Consider the following 12,981-nt stretch of genomic DNA (forward strand, 5'->3'; position numbering starts at 1 on the left):
TTCTGTTCCTACTGGGTATCAATCACTTTCTGGTACCTTTGCGGGAGCATCTCCTCAACCCATTGGACATGGGTCATTAGCTGGAAGCAATGGTAATAGACCGTTGGGTGTAGGAGACGTTTATATGATGTCAGGTTCAATTCCCGGTTCTCAACCTCAAGGTGGTCAATTTCTGCCTGGGGGGCAGCCTCAATTAATGCCTGGGGGGCAACCTCAAGGTACTCAAGTTGCGGCTGGGGGGCAGCCTCAAGGACAGTATGTACCTATAGTGCAATACGTTCCTCAGGGTCAACCCCAACCTCAATATGTACCTCAAGGCCAACCTCAGTACCAATTTATGCCTCAAGGTCAACCCCAGTATCAGTACTTACCTCAAGGGTATCTACCCCAAGGTCAGTACTCGAGTCAAGGTTATCAACCACCTCAGGGTCAGTCTTATGTTCAAAGCCTGGGAAATGTACCTTTTAATTATCAACCCTACCCTCAACCTGGTTACGGATCTCAGTATCCTCAACCTGTTACGGGTCAATACCCCGGAATGATAGTGTGGGATCCATCACAAGGTCAACAGGTGTTGCAGCCAAGTATACAGTCATTACCTCAAACTGGACAACCTGTAGTTTCTGGTCCACCCCAGCAACCACAACCTGTCCAGTCAAATGTTCAAACTTCTGTAACTTCGGTAGTTACTCAGCCGCTAATCGCACCTAGTACTCCATCACAAACGGCTGCTGCAACTACCGCAACATCTACCACACTTACTTCTGGAGTATCGACAGCTCCGGTTTCTACTGTCTCTGTAACCACCCCTCAGACATCTGTACCGTTGTCCGGATCTACGATTCAAACCACGGTCCAGATACCTGTAGGGCAGCCTGGTTTAAGTACTGTTGTAACAAGTCAACCACAATTTACTTATCAACAGCGCCAGGGACAGTACCAATACGGGCCTGCTGTCCAACAACCGGTTTACCAGTATCAACCGTATCCTGGGTACACTTATCAACAACCTCAACAACCCCAGTACGATCCGGTTAATCCTGGTTTTCCAGGAGGATATAATATCCCGAATGCGATTCCTGTTCCAAGTTATCCTGGATATCCTCCTCCTGGAGCTAGTCTTGTGACCCAGAGTTTTAGAGATCCTAACCGGCAATTGCCATTTATCGCAACTTTGGATTTACCCGACTTGACGCGCCTAACGAACGATCCAATAAATTATCTTCCGTTCTGGCCGCCAATGCCAAATAAGTTGTGCAACGATATACCCAAGTTCGAAGGTAAGTCTGGAGAGGATCCATCAAATCACGTGATGACTTATCACCTCTGGTGTGCTTCGAATTCTATCTCGGATGATTCGATCCGCTTACGTCTTTTCCAGCGTACGCTCATTGGTCTCACGGCCAAGTGGTACATTGAGTTACCACGGGCCTCTTTTTATAACTTTAGCCAGTTAGCTACCTCTTTCCTAACTCATTTTCAGTTGCCGGTCAGATACGATAATGGCACTGAGTTATTAACTTCATTAAAACAATCGACGTCCACTTATATTTCTGATCATATCCATGAATGGAGACGTCGAAGACGTTTAGTGAAAGTTTTTATCCCGGACCAAATCTTAGCTGAATGGTTTGTCAAATCATTATTACCGAAGATTACTGAAGATGTAGCTAAGGCCGGAGTAGTTACTGAGGAGCAAGTAATTGCTCAAGCCCAGTATCTTGACTTAGTTTACACTCAGTCGGGTACGTTACATGAGAAGATCCCAGATCTTCCAAAGTCAAACCAAATCGCTGCTGCTCCTTCGGGATCTCATGCCGCTGATGGTATGATTGGTAAGGTGAACACAAAGAGCAAGAAGAAGTCTTCCAAGAATTCTACTACTCCTATAATCACCTTGCCTGATTCCCCGACAGGAGAGTCTTCTCCTGAACTTTCCGCCGATATTCATGCTGTAGAGTCATCTACGGCCAAATCAAAAAACGGTGGAAAGAAGAAAGGAAAGAAGAAGGCTAAAGCTGCCAAGGCTCCAAAGGAGAAAACAGAAAAATCGGAAACCAATGACGAAAAGCGCAAACCTCGATATCCTTGTCTTATTTGTGAAGAGGATCATTTTACAAGAGATTGCCCTCATCGGGCCAAGGTTGTGAAAATAGTCAAAGGTTCTCCCACTCCTGCTGTGTTGAAAGATCCATTTCCAAAGTAGGAGAGTAAGATGATAGGTTCTTCCTCGACTGCCAGTGAAGAACCCATTTTGATGATGTCTCATGTGAGGATTGCGACTCGGTCGCAAGATTATGGTAGTAAGAATCCTGTTGATGGTAAGGAAGCAGAATCTTCTCATTCTAATCCATCAACCTCAGCTCCTGGTTCTGATCCACTACAGATCGAAAAACCTAACCCGGACTTAGTAATCAAACCGCCCGCCAAGGGTGTACTTCGAAGGTCTGCTTTCAATCCACATGCGAGAGCGGCCCAAAATTACAACATTGTTGAGGACTTAGCAGTTTCACCCTCAGCAAAGTCGGCTTTAGAAGTGCTGCAATCATGCCCAGCACAACGAAAATTACTTTTTTCGGCTATAGGAGCTGTTGATATTTAGGACCCGAACCTGATAATCTTTGATCTAGAAAATAGTACACCGCGTCTCCCTCATCAGATGGCTTTCCAGATTCTAGTGATAGTCAAAAACAGGCCTATTCATCGGACTGTGATTGATGAAGGAGCTTCTACGTGTATTATGTCGATTCAGTGTTGGAGATCGCTTGGTTCTCCTTCGCTGAACCAATCCCCGACCATCCTTAAGGCCTTTGATGGCCGTGGGTTCCGTCCGTTTGGTATTCTACAGGAATTGCCTATAGGGGTAGAAGGTAAAACCGTTAGTCTGGATGTGGAGGTGGTTGATGCCCCTCTAGACTACAACCTTCTTTTGGGTCGAATTTGGTCATATGCTATGACAGCGGTCGTTTCATCGGTCTTCAAGGTAATAAAGTTTCCACATAACGGTAAGATCGTGACAATTGATCAGCTGACATACTTTTCATCCGACCCAGCCTCTTCAGAGAGTATCCAGCATGTCAGTAAGACGACAATCCCTTATAGGGACGTTGGCGTAGGTTTAGTTAAAGATTCTGGTTTACTGGGAACTTTTCCTTTCCCTCCAATCAACGCAGACCCTTCATTTGCAACAATTCATATGATTACATCATACACCATCATTTACGACGATCCTTGGATTGTCCCATCTGAATCTGAGATAGACTCATTCGGTGATGCCATGCCTTTGAGTCCATATGAAATTGCTTACGAAGCCATCGTGTCTTTTACCGACTCGCATTCAACCCAAATCGACCAAATGAATGTGGTCAGTGAGGAATCATTTTTCACACCAACCTCAGAACGGATAGCATTTCCCGAAGTCGTGTCATCTGACGAGCAACTTCGGGAAATCCTAAGTGTAGATGATCTACCATGGGAAGATCTTCATCATAGATCTTCATTTTTACCTGAGGGAGATGTCTTTGAAAATGATTTTTCATTAATCTTTACCGCTGAATATGTCAAAGAAGCTCAAAATCCAACGAAACATCCTGATTTAGAGCTGAATTTAGGGAATATTTCTCGAACTGTTCCCATTGACATTTCAGTGAAGCTCGGAATTGTTGAGAACATTCATATAGGTGCCTCGTGTACAGATGATGAAATTCAAATTTACAAGGCCTTATTCCAGGAATTCCGCGACGTGTTTGCCTGTTCCTACGAGGAAATGCCAGGAATCGATCCAGCTATTGTTGTCCATGAAATCAAGACCTACCCGGACGCTAAACTCGTCCGGCAACGGTTGCGTCAGATTCACCCTCGAAAAGCAGCTGCCATTAAAGCAGAAGTCGAAAAGCTGTTGAAAGCAGGTTTCACTTATTCGATCCCGTTAATGGATTGGGTATCGAATATTGTTCCGGTTAACAAGAAACAAGGAACAATAAGAATCTGTATCGACTATAGGGATATCAATCGAGCTTGTCCAAAAGACAACTATCCTACGCCCTATATCGATCAAATAATTGATGATTGTGCCGGAAGTGAAATGTTTTCCTTTATGGATGGTTTTTCGGGCTATAATCAAATCAATATTCTACCTGCCGATCAACCAAAAATGACATTCATTTGTCCATGGGGGACATTTGCTTACTGCAAATTACCCTTTGGGCTTAAGAATGCCGGAGCCACTTTTCAACGGGCGATGTCTTATGCATTTCATGACATCAAACACATTGTGCAACCGTACCTCGATGACTTGCCTGCTCATTCTTTACATCGAGCTGATCACCTTGTCCACTTACGAGCAATCTTTATGAGGTGTAGGCATTATCGTATTCGGTTGAATCCACACAAGTGTGTATTTTGTATAGAAGCGGGTCGATTGCTGGGATTTGTTGTTTCAAAAGCCGGCATTCGCGTTGATCCCTCGAAGGTCGAAGCTATCATCAAATTGCCTCCTCCTTCGAGCTTGCGCCAACTCCAAAGTTTGCAAGGGAAAGAAAACTTTTTACGCCGATTCATTCCAAACTACACCGAGGTCACTAAGGGTTTTACACAGTTGTTGAAACAGAACGCTCAATTCTTTTGGGACGAGATTGCCCAACAATCTTTTGATGCACTTAAGCACGCATTGACCCATCCACCGTTGTTGCATCCTCCCAACTACAACCAAGACTACTTCTTATACCTCACAGCTTCGCATTCCACTATTGGAATGGTGTTAGTCCAAGAAGATGAATTCAGAATGGAACATGTGATATATTATCTTAGTAGGACATTAAACCCCACTGAGCTAAAATATTCGCATGTGGAGAAATTGGCCCTGGCAGCTGTTCAAGCTGTCCAGCGTTTTCGTCACTACATTCTTCTCCGTAAAACTACAGTTATTTCGGATTGCAACCCTATGATTTATATTTTGACTAAACAACTGCTAGGGGGCAAGTACTCTAAATGGATCATTATCCTACAAGAGTTCGACTTGGAGTTCTAGAAGTCCAAGTCTAAGAAATCCTTAGTTTTTGCGGAATTGATGTGTGATTTCCCGCGTGCTGACACGGAAACTGTGGCAGAGGAGTCCATCGCGGACGAATCTTTGTTTCTTATCAGTACTTTAGATCCGTGGTATGGGGATATAATCATCTATCTCCAAACCCAAACCTTTCGGCTTGAAGCTTCAAAGTCAGAGCGTCGAAAAATTCGATTCCAGTCCCAGCAATACAGAATTATTGGAGATACACTTTATCGCCGGGGGGCAGACTTGGTTTTTCAACGTTGTTTAACTCACGAAGAGGCTGAGAGAGTTTTGAATGATTGTCACTTTGGAGCATGTGGCGGTCATATGTCTGGGTATGCCACAGCTCAGAAGGTGTTGCGTGCTGGCTATTTCTGGCCGTCCATGTTTAAAGATTGTATCATTGCGGTCCGAAAATGCCACAACTGTTAAGTGTTTGATCGCAAGATGCGCGAACCACCTGCTCCTCTCCACCCTATAATTGTCGTTGGTCCTTTCGCCAAATGGGGTATCGATTTTATTACTTGTAACCCTCACTCGGCCGGGGGGCATGCGTATATCATCCTCGCGGTTGACTATTTTACTAAATGGGCCGAGGCGATGCCTACATTCGACGCAAGCGGCAAAACAGCTGCAGTTTTCGTATTCAATCACATTATAACTAGGTTTGGTGTCCTGCAAGCGATCATCACTGACCATGGGAGCCATTTTCGAAACATCATGATGACTGAGCTTACAAACCAGCTTGGTTTGTGCCATGATACCTCTACTCCTTATTATCCGCAAGCCAACGGTTTGGTTGAATCTATCAACAAAGTTCTCGTTATCATGATCCGACGAATCATTGGCATTCATCGGTCGAATTGGCACAACATGTTATTTTCAGCACTATGGGCATACCGAACCTCAGTGAAAACATCAACAGGGTTCACTCCTTTCCAGCTATTTTATGGCTTGGAAGCTGTGTTACCCATTGAATGCGAAATCCCATCACTTCAAATGGCTGTCGAATTACTCCCAGCTACTTCCGAAGAGGAGAAACGTTTATTATACTTAGCTCAATTAGATGAGACTCGATGTGATGTTGCATTGGCAATCGAGACTCACGCGAAGCGAATGAAAGCTCAGTATGATAGAAATGTGACCCCTCGAAGTTTTTCGGAGGGAGACCTAGTGCTATTATATGATCAAGCTAACGATAAGCTAGGTGCTGGAAAATTCGTTCCTATGTGGCATGGACCCTACATTGTAAAGCGAACGCTAGCAAAAGGGGCCTATGAGCTAGTAGATTTTGATGAGGACTATTTGGGTAAACCCAGAAATGGACTTTACCTAAAGAGGTATTATGCTTAAATGGTGGGTATGGAGAATTTTTAGTTAGGTTAGGTTTTCTTTCTAGCTAGTATGTTCGTTAGTTTAGATAGTGTGCTTAGCTTAGACAGTGTGTTCTTTCATCGTTATTCTGGCTTATCTTGGTTTTACTCTTGATATTGCAGATGTCGACGCCTCTCCAAACGTACATTGGATTTGCCGATGGTGCTTGTCGTAGTACACGGAATATCTCTTCCGCAGCTTGGGTTATCTATTCGCCCTCTGACGAGTTAGTTTCTATGCATGGGGTGAGCCTCGGTCAAACAACGAACAACATTGCAGAATACAGTGTAGTGGTTGAATTATTGTCCGAATCTATTTCATTTGGAATTCGACGTTTGATAGTGAGGTTAGATTCTGAACTCGTTGTATTACAGCTTAATAGAGTATATGCCATTAGAAATCCTGTGTTATTAAGGTTGTTTTTGAGAGTGCGTCTCTTGGAACGTGAATTTGATTACATTGAATATCAGCATATTCCAAGGTCTTTAAATACATTAGCAGATGCAATTGCTTCTCGAATGTTGGACAGACATTTGCGATAATCATGCAAGTAAATTTAAAAACATTTCATCACATATGTTAAATAAGATAAGTCAGTAATAATGATATATAGATAGGAGTGTGTCAAAAATATACATCGTCTTCGGTCATAGGTTGAAAAACACCTTATGATCAGCAAAAATGATAAGTACAAAAAACCAAAAATGTCATATGTGTCTACAAAAGTGACTAGCCAATCACTGGTGATGCTCTCTATACGACACCACTGCACGGGCTACTCTACACAAAAAACTCCTAAAGGGTCCCGGGACTGTGACTACATAGCGCTGCAATCTGATAGGAATGTCATCTATAGTCGTCTCTGGTATACCCGCTGTCAGACGCTCTAGATCCTGCTCCAACTTAGCTAGTGTCTCTGCAGCCGCGTCCTGTGGGGCCGGTGCTGGTGCAACTGGCTGTCTCCTCTCAAAAGCCCGGAGATTGGCTGGACGTCGTGCACCTACATCTGCATTTTGAAACATTTTACTATCAGTTTGAGACGATATATATAAAAAACAAAAAAAATAGATAATTTAAAAACTTGTGAAAAATGAAAGTACCTCTGTCATCCCATTGTTCTCCCTGTGGAAGAACCATGTCCGGATCATTCTGAAAATCCATTCTGGCATAAGGAAAGTCCTGAATAGCAAAGACCTGGTTTTCCAACCAGTGAAAGTAACCATCAGGAAATCGAACAACTGCTGCTCCCTCATCAGGATGCCGGGCCATTACCGCAACCCATCTTGTCAACTTAGGCTCCCGAGGAGGCCCAACTGGAATAGTAAGATGCTGGGGGACCAGCATTGGAACTCTCTCTAGGGCAAAGCTCACAACCAAAGGCCCATATCCAAAGGTCTTCAGTCGTCCGGTCTTTGCCCTAGTCAGTTGGCCCTTCATATTGGCCAACACAGCATCACACCAGTTGAAAATGGTGCCTTGGTAGCAATCTATAGCCATCCGCATTTGGGACCCGGTGGCATGGTGCAAAGCGGCGGCGCCGCAAAGTCTGGTAACAGTGAAAGCTATCACCATAAGTTCAGGTCGGGATATGTACTTGATTTCTATCCCCTTCTCCTGGTTTTGGTTGTTACACCACTCTAGCCGGAGACTAGTAAGGGATTGGCCACCCGGCCTAGTCCCGAATAGAGAGAGTTGCTCGCCCCTGTTAGGCAAGCCAGTGAGAAAATATATGTCGGAGGACTCTATCTCGAGCTGGTGCTCTCCGATGTAGAAACACTGATCCTGAACGTTCCACCTTTCAACCAGCCACTCAAGGAATGTCACCTGGCCCCTCATGCCGGGTATGGCCCAGTATTTGTACAGACCGCATGCTTTTAACGCATCAATAGAAGGTTGATGACCAATTGCGGCCAAATCAACGTCCTCGTGTTCTCTTTCCCTCCAATCTAGCATGGTGAATACCCTACACACCAAAAAACAATAGTTAGAATTCATTAAATAAATTTTGGTTGGTTAAAATTGGAGTTTGGGGTTTAAAAAATCGCGTTTCACGGGGTACGCACCCCGCGTTCAGAACACAGAGCGGCGGTACGCAGCTGGTCTGAAGGCGGGCTGCATACCCCGACCTTTTTGCCATATACAAAAAAGTCGGGGTACGCAGGTCCCCTATGGGGCACCTGCGTCCCCCGAGAAGCGCATTTCAAAACCCTAAACCCTCCAAAAAATCAAACTAAAACTTAAAAATGAATTTTAAACGGATGGAAAGCAAGGGAAGGATGTTGTAGAATACCTGATGAGACGGCGTTCGATTCTGACGGTCGGATTCTCCGCAATGTCCGCAGGAAGTTTCTGGTCAAAAGCCCTTTTCTCAACCTCAACAGTGAAATGGTAAAAATGACATGGTAAAAGGTCTTTTTATAGGTTTTTTGGATGAATGAATGCTAAGTTTGTTTATTTTTCACCATGAAAAGATATTTTTCAATGTATTTTTGCCCATCTTAAACAGGTATGAGTAATGTGTTGTTTTTGTGCAGGACAAAGGGACTTTAGGGTAAATTATCATTTTTCACGTCAGAGTCATCTTTTAAGCCCTTTTCTGACTCCTAAAACATGAAAAGATTGCCGAGCGTTTCTTTTACACTCGTTCAAATGGAATTAAAAGACGGTCCTCTTATAGCCCTTTTCTGACCGCAAAAAACACGAAAAGATTGCCGGGTTTTTGTCGTTTCAAACTCGATATTGGAAATAAAACGACGTTTCCTTGATCGCTTTTTACTTTTCAGGTCAACGACACTAACATGAAAGTACTCCTTGGTCGCAAGATCAAGCGGTTCTCTCAGGTATTATTTTATACTTTTTCGGGCTTGAGAGACACAAATTTACGAAAAAGTTCACCTTGGAGTCTTCTTAAGTTTTTCAGACTCTCTAAAATTGAAAAACGTCGAGTTTCTCCTATACTGGACTCGTTAAAATTTCACAGTAAAGGACCTGTTCGATTACAAACAGGAACGGACCACTCCTTCTTAGGGTCCGAATCTAAACTAAGTTGGACTCATCCGAAGGATGAGCTTATAATCAAGCATATGTTATCCTCCTCAAGCTTGTTAAAAATAAAGAGGTACTCGCCATAAATGGTGGGGGAAACGAGAGAAGAATGAGCCTATTTGTTATCCTTTGTCTTAGAAGAAACCTTATTACCACTCTTGAACACGACACTTTTCATTCACTTGGGTTGGGAGATCCTTTACCTCACAGTTGATCAAACCACATTGAAAGTCTTTTGCCGGGTTCCGGGGATTAACTTTGAGTCATTGGTTACCAAGCCATCTGTTGTGTCGTTATGTGTTCAAGAGGTCTGCAAATAAAACTTTCATCTGCAAAATACTTGTCATCCATTCTTGACCATCCCTGAGTCAGTCCTTACAACAATATTTCTTCAACTTGAACATTGATTTCGTGTTGTGGGTTTGCCTGCAACGGGTCGCTTTCTATCGACATCAGCACATTATCTAGAAATATGACTTAGAGATCGTCAGTACCTTGAAGTCTGCATGCATCAATGGCAGGTTTCTCGCCTTTGACGTCAGTTTACATGATTGACTTTCGATCGAAGGATTCCGTGAAATGTTCGACATCAACTCATTCATTCACATCTCATGGATTGTACTGGGTACTTTGAGAACCATTGACATTATTGGTGGTCTCTCTCACACTTGTTAACAGTTTACATCATCGACTGGTAATCAAGTGGTTTCTACCATGTTCGACATCAACTCATTTATTCGCATGGCTAGAATCGTACCAATTCGGGAAGTAGAAATGAAGACCCTGGATCTAGTTTCCACCATCCAGGCTGCGAGGAGTTTTGTATTCATTATCTAGTAGACTAATCATAAACAGATGGCTGCATCCATACTGTGTCTACAAAAAGTCTATGATTATGATGTACTGCAAGATCATTCCTGTATCAGAATAGTTAGTCTGTTAGTTAAAGTTTTGATCTGAGTATGGGAATGCCTACCTCAGCGATGATATAATTTATACATGTATTTTGTGTTGAAAATTGCAGGTTCTGACCAGGCTCTCCACGAGATAATCCTTGAAATGATAAAGCGCTTCACCCTTCCTAGATAATACAAAACCCTAATCTACTACAGGCTTCGCACTTTAGGGGTGTTACACTAAAAAATGTCACCATGACTACTTACAGTTAGTATGGCTCAAATCAACAGTCATGCTACCCTCTTAGGCAAGTCTTATGCCTCTGTTATCCATCTCAAACTCAAAGAAGAGAGAAAGTCTTGTAAAAAATGTGTTTATCTCTGGGGTCGCAGGTTCTCTCAAGCCTTACCTGCGGGGACGCTCACAATGTTCACAAAGTCTGCGTCTTTGGACGCTCTGTATGTCAAAGGACAGGTGCGTCCTTCTGTAAAAGGCAAAATGCGCAAGTTTCATCTTAAAAAAGTTACTTGTGGTTACTTCTAGAACTTTCTAGAGGTCGGTTTGATGAAATGGATACGCCTCCAGTTGGTTCATGTATCTCTATTAAGGAGGATCTTATCCCATCAATAAGGGAGCTATCCCACCCAAAGAGGGGGATTATCCCATTGATGGTGGACCTGAATAACCTCTTTACAGCACTATAAATAAACGCATTGAGCTAGAGGGAGGGGAGGTTGGAGCTATACATTTTCTTTGGGTAAATGCTGCAGGAATTAGGACTCCCATTTAGAACCTTGTGAGGAGAGATTGTCTTTGCTTGATTCTACTTGGAAGTGGGTGAGCTTTGTCAAAGTAGAGGAAAACCCTTGATGGACCCTGGGAGGAACTTGCACAACACCAAGGCCAGGTTGTAAGAGTTTCTTTGTTTCGTTATTAATACAAACTGGTTTATTTTTCTCAATAGCTTGTGTTAATGAGTTATTTCATGTGTTCCTTGGTCTGCATGTTGAATATATGTTTTATTATATGAAATGCAAGTGCTTGGTAATTGTTTGATTGTTTGTGGTTGTAGGAATTGATGTGAAGGAGGAGCTCATCCGGATCGGCAAGGACGGACTACAACAACCGCGTTTTGGAATAAGGTAAGCCTAAACACTTGTAGTTTTCATGTTTTAAAAGGTATATTTAGAGAAAGATCACTCCATTTTGTCTTGTTTGTCGCTAGAGAGTTTAGACTCCTAGGGAGGTCAGTTGTGTCCGCACAAACGACTTTTTCCGCCACGACAAATTGGCGAGTTATGCAAAGGGAGTCATCAAACTCACGTTTGCCCTCACATGGATGAAGCCTCAACATTGTTGGAAAAACTTACTGTTCCACAGCAAGAATTTCCAACTGGTTACCGTAAACTTTCTCCCAACCTGCCGTCAACTGACGGAGTGATTGATCTAAATTCAAGTACAGTCAATCACACTCTTCCATTGGAGAGTGAAACTCATGTCACTCAGGTTGATGATCAATTAGTTGATCAAGTGGTCGATTCAATTTCACATTCGGTCGATCACACTCTCCCTTTCGAGAGTCAATTTCATACTGCTGATGTTCTTCTTGTTACATCGGATTCTTCTATGCCGGGGGGCATTTCACCTGTTTCTACAGAACCCCCTCCAAGTACTGAGGTCTTTTCCTTTGATTGGAATAGACTGACAGAACCTCGTCTTCCTTCCTCCATCCCTTTCCAAGTCATTGTCAAGGCGGGTGGTAGGGACATACATCGTACTCAGGTAGATGAAGGTGCTTCTGTTAGTATTTTATCCTCAACTGTTTGGAAAGCTTTGGGTTCCCTTCATCTTGCGCCTATTACGCAGAATCTGAAAGCTTTTAACAGAACCATTAGTGAACCTTTAGGGATCCTTCCTAAGTTTTCCATTACATTGGAAGGTAAAACTGTCTGTATTGATCTTATGGTAGTTCGAGGTCCCTTGGATTTCAATTTACTCCTTGGGCGAGACTATGTTTATGCAATGAAAGCTGTCGTATCGACACTCTTTTGCGTGATGTCTTTCCCTCACAATGGCAGTATTGTGACTGTAGACCAGCTTTCGTTCCCTAGTCTTGTTTCAACTACCAATAATATGACACCCCTAACTGTTCTTGATTCTAAAGTGGTATCTACCCTGCCACGGGTTAATTATGTGGCAACTGGTCCCATGTTTTCAGTTACCGATGTAAGTGAGCCTCTCACTGTTGATTTAGATCCGGTAATTGACATGGAAAACTCTATGGGATTACATGAACACGATGTTCTTATCCCTTTTGAGTCCCTTGACATGTGTTCCTTCCCAAGAAGTATTCTTCCTTCGGATGAAGACCTCTTGGAAGCCATGATCAAGGTGTGTCCATTGACATGTCTTTCCTCCAGTTGGAAGCCATGATCAATGTTACGAGGATAGTTTGTTCCTCTCTCAACCTCGTTAAAAAATGAAACTGGATGGTACGAGGATAGTTTTTTCCTGTATCAACCTCGTTAAAAAATGAAATAGGCTAGCATGAGGACAGTTCTTTTACTGAGTCAACCTCATTAAAAAATGAATCAGCTAGTTTTTAGGTCATATAG

The sequence above is a fragment of the Pinus tabuliformis genome, chromosome 4_1, assembly GCF_031772625.1.
Source record: "Pinus tabuliformis cultivar Carrire ecotype Pingquan chromosome 4_1, CPIR1, whole genome shotgun sequence".
Classification (NCBI taxonomy): Eukaryota; Viridiplantae; Streptophyta; class Pinopsida; order Pinales; family Pinaceae; genus Pinus; species Pinus tabuliformis.